At 39.6% G+C, this 4,474-nt stretch overlaps 1 pseudogene; it reads right to left on the bottom strand.

Moving 5' to 3' along the window:
• Window positions 1–1,450: 1,450 nt before the first annotated feature.
• On the bottom strand, window positions 1,451–2,282 carry LOC149744392 (small ribosomal subunit protein eS21 pseudogene; annotated as a pseudogene).
• Between the last annotated feature and the right edge of the window lie 2,192 nt (window positions 2,283–4,474).

Raw genomic sequence — 4,474 nt, 5'->3', positions numbered from 1 at the left:
CATGTTTTTTCTTGGATATGACTTCAGAATCCTTCTCAACACAGTATCCAGGTCTCTACTACCAACCAGTAGAAGTTGGCATATACGATTAAACCTATTTGAGCTACTGATAAGGTCACTTAAAAATTGTTCTAGTTTATGGATTTGGTGAAAGTCAATTATTTCTAAATGAAGGTCTTGAACTATATTTAATTTTCCAGTGTGAGAAGAAATGCTTTCTTAGATGAGATGGGAAAACAGCTTTCAACTCTGAGTAATGACTTTTTAGGTATGTGGTTTATACGGTGCTGTGCTTTCTCAAGGACAGCCCCATGGAAGAATGCTCTTTTTTTTTTTTTTTTCAGATTAGCTTAATAAAAAGAAAATGGTAGGAAATTAGTTTCTCCAGGATACTTTTATACCAGATCATTATTACTAGTTAGAGTTTGTCCTAAAGAGTGGCACTAATTTGAAATGTTAGGTTTTGAGCATGTATTTTAAATCTTTAAATTATGACCATCCAGATAATTGTATTGGATTATTTTAGTTTTATCAGTGAAAGCAAAATGAGTAATGCTTTAAAAACTATTCGTATTTCAGAGTAACTTTGGATTCTGAGTGACTAGAAACATGAACTGTGTCTGAGTCACTTTGCTTTAACTATATTTTGGGGGTTGCTTGATTTATTTAATTGCCTTGAGCAGAACACATTTGTGTCCTAGTGATGGCTCACTCTCCCCCTGCTTTCATGGGGGTGGAGCACTTTGGAGATGCGAAGTGATTATTTTTGGTTTCATCCGTCAAAGGGAATAGAATGAGATAAAAAAGCATTAACTTCTTTTTTTCTAAACTTAAATTTCCAGCAATCTCAAAAGATGACTGCTTCTTAGCAAAGAATGTTGGCAGAGTTTATTTGATTGCAAAATTATCGGAATAGATGTTTTGAAAGTTATCTCTTTGCCGAAAGTCCAATTAAATCTTATTTAATGAGTGGAGAATCGTGCTAAGTGCTGTGAGGATTATAGAGAAGTATTATTTACAGTTCCTGCGTTCAGTGTTTTAGAGTCTAGTTGGGAAGACATGTTGTACTAAGCTGAAAATGCAACAAACATGCAAAACTGTAAGTGTTCAATATTAAATATGCGTGATTGATGGTAAGAACTATAGGACTTCAAAAGGAGGCACCGTGGTGGCTTGAGTGGGCAGAGGCTGTATTATAGTGAGGAAGCCCTGGAGCCAGAAGCCCTGGGGCTGAATCCCTACCTTTCTGCCTAAGAGCTGTGAGTGCTTGCTTAACTTATTTAACCTCTCTAGGCCTCACCTTTCTTCTCCTATAAAAGAGAACAACAGGAATACCTATCGCGTAAAGCAATGGTATGGATTAAATGAATTAATGTAAACATCTCACTATGTGTATTGGTTTCATTTACCAGTGCCTGATATATGGAAAGCTATACATATGGAAAGCAGTCAATAAATTTTAGTCATTGTTAGGGAATACAACTTTCTAGAGTTGTGTTTTGATATATTAACTTAATTTGGGGGGGTTCACTATTTATTTATGACAAATATTCCACATCCGTGATCCTCTCCGGTCAGGAGTTCTTTGAGAGATGCCGTCCGCCTTGGCCAGTTGGAGAATGGAGTCTTCTGACTCACCCATCCTGTGAATGGCCCTGCAGATAGAGTAGGTTTTAAACTGGCCATTGAACCTGGCTGTCGCCTTGTCAGCCTCGGCCAAATTCGTCTGGGCGGACGCGTGGTCCTTGGAGCCGATGATGCGGCTGTGCGGTGCGTACAGGTCCACGAAATCGTCGTTTTGCATGTTGAGGGCGCGTCTGGTGGCACCACAGTGGGCGCGAACGCAGAAAGCAAATTTTTTTAAACATCTTTATTGGAGTATAACTGCTTTACAATGGTGTGTTAGTTTCTGCTTTATAACAAAGTGAATCAGCTATACATATACATATATCCCCGTATCTCCTCCCTCTTGCGTCTCCCTCCCTCCCACCCTCCCTATCCCACCCCTCTAGGTGGACACAAAGCGCTGAGCTGATCTCCCTGTGCTATGCGGCTGCTTCCCACTAGCTATCTGCTTTACATTTGGTAGTGTATATATGTCCATGCCACTCTCTCACTTTGTCCCAGCGTACCCTTCCCCCTCCCTGTGTCCTCAAGTCCATTCTCTACGTCTGCGTCTTTATTCCTGTCCTGCCCATAGGTTCTTCAGAACCTTTTTTTGTTTTTTTAGATTCCATATATATGTGTTATTTATTTTTCTCTTTCTGACTTACTTCACTCTGTGTGACAGTCTCTAGGTCCATCCACCTCACTACAAAAACTCATTTTCGTTTCTTTTTATGGCTGAGTAATATTCCATTGTATATATGTGCCACGTCTTCTTTATCCATTCATCTGTCGATGGACACTTAGGTTGCTTCCATGTCCTGGCTTTTGTAAATAGAGCTTCAATGAACATTGTGGTGCATGACTCTTTTTGAATTATGGTTTTCTCAGGGTATATGCCCAGTAGTGGGATTGCTGGGTCATATGGTCGTTCTAATTTTAGTTTTTTAAGGAACCTCCATACTGTTCTCCATAGTGGCTGTATCAATTTACATTCCCACCAACAGTGCAAGAGGGTTCCCTTTTCTCCACACCCTCTCCAGCATTTATTGTTTGTAGATTTTTTGATGATGGCCATTCTGACCGGTGTGAGGTGATACCTCATTGTAGTTTTGATTTGCATTTCTCTAACGATTAGTGATGTTGAGTATCGTTTCATGTGTTTGTTGGCAATCTGTATATCTTCTTTGGAGAAATGTCTGTTTAGGTCTTCTGCCCATTTTTGGATTGGGTTGCTTGTTTTTTTGATATTGAGCTGCATGAGCTGCTCGTATATTTTGGAGATTAATCGTTTGTCAGTTGCTTCGTTTGCAACTGTTTTCTCCCATTCTGAGGGTTGTCTTTTCATCTTTTTTATGGTTTTGTTTGCTGTGCAAAAGCTTTTAAGGTTCACTAGGTCCCATTTGTTTATTCTTGTTTTTATTTCCATTTCTCTAGGAGGGGGGTCAAAAAGGATCTTGCTGTGATTTATATCTTAGAGTGTTCTGCCTCTGTTTTCCTCTAAGAGTTTGATAGCGTCTGGCCTTACATTTAGGTCTTTAATCCCTTTTGAGTTTATTTTTGTGTATGGTGTTAGGGGCTGTTCTAATTTCATTCTTTTACATGGAGCTGTCCAGTTTTCCCAGCACCACTTATTGAAGGGGCTGTGTTTTCTCCATTGAATATTCTTGCCTCCTTTGTCAAAAATAAGGTGACCAGGGCTTCCCTGGTGGCGCAGTGGTTGAGAGTCTGCCTGCCAATGCAGGGGACATGGGTTTGTGCCCCGGTCCGGGAAGATCCCACATGCCGCGGAGCGGCTGGGCCCGTGAGCCATGGCCGCTGGGCCTGTGCGTCCGGAGCCTGTGCTCCGCAACGGGAGAGGCCACAACACTGAGAGGCCTGCGTACCGCAAAAAAAAAAAAAAAAAAAAGTGACCATATGTACGTGGGTTTATCTCTGGGCTTTCTATCCTGTTCCATTGATCTATCTTTCTGTTTTTGTGCCAGTACCATACTGTATTGATTACTGTAGCTTTGTAGTATTAGTCTGAAGTCAGGGAGCCTGATTCCTCCAGCTCCATTTTTTTGTTTCTCAAGATTGCTTTGCCTATTTGGGGTCTTTTGTGTTTCCATACAAATTGTGAAATTTTTTGTTTTAGTTCTGTGAGAAATGGCATTGGTAGTTTGATAAGCGTTGCATTGAATCTGTAGTTTGCTTTGGTTAGTATAGTCATTTTCACAATGTTGATTCTTCCAGTCCAAGAACATAGTATATCTCTCCATCTGTTTGTATCATCTTTAATTTCTTTATTCAGCGTCTTATAGTTTTCTGCATACAGGTCTTTTGTCTCCTTAGGTAGGTTTATTCCTAGGTATTTAATTCTTTTTGTTGCAGTGGTAAATGGGAGTGTTTCCTTAATTTGTCTTTCAGATTTTTCATCATTAGTGTATAGGAATGCAAGAGATTTCTGTGCCTCAATTTTGTATCCTGCTACTTTACCAAATTCATTGGTTAACTATAGTAGTGTTCTGGTAGCATCTTTAGGATCCTCTATGTATAGTATCATGTCATCTGCAAACAGTGACAGCTTTACTCCTTCTTTTCTGATTTGGATTCCTTTTATATCTTTTTCTTCTGTGATTGCTGTGGCTAAAACTTCCAAAACTATGTTGAATAAGAGTGGTGAGAGTGGACAACCTTGTCTTGTTCCTGATCTTAGAGGAAATGCCTTGAGAATGATGTTGGCTGTGGGTTTGTCATATATGGCCTTTATTATGTAGAGGTAAGTTCCCTCTATGCCTACTTTCAGGTGGTTTTTTTAAAATCATAAATCGGTATTGAATTTTGTCAAAAGCTTTTTCTGCATCTATTGAGATGATCATATGGTTTT

Source organism: Delphinapterus leucas, chromosome X (genome assembly GCF_059928025.1).
Source record: "Delphinapterus leucas isolate spDelLeu-1000000601 "Yukka" chromosome X, BTC_Dleu_Yukka2, whole genome shotgun sequence".
In the NCBI taxonomy this organism is placed as follows: Eukaryota; Metazoa; Chordata; class Mammalia; order Artiodactyla; family Monodontidae; genus Delphinapterus; species Delphinapterus leucas.
This window is presented reverse-complemented; position numbering and strand designations above follow the sequence as displayed.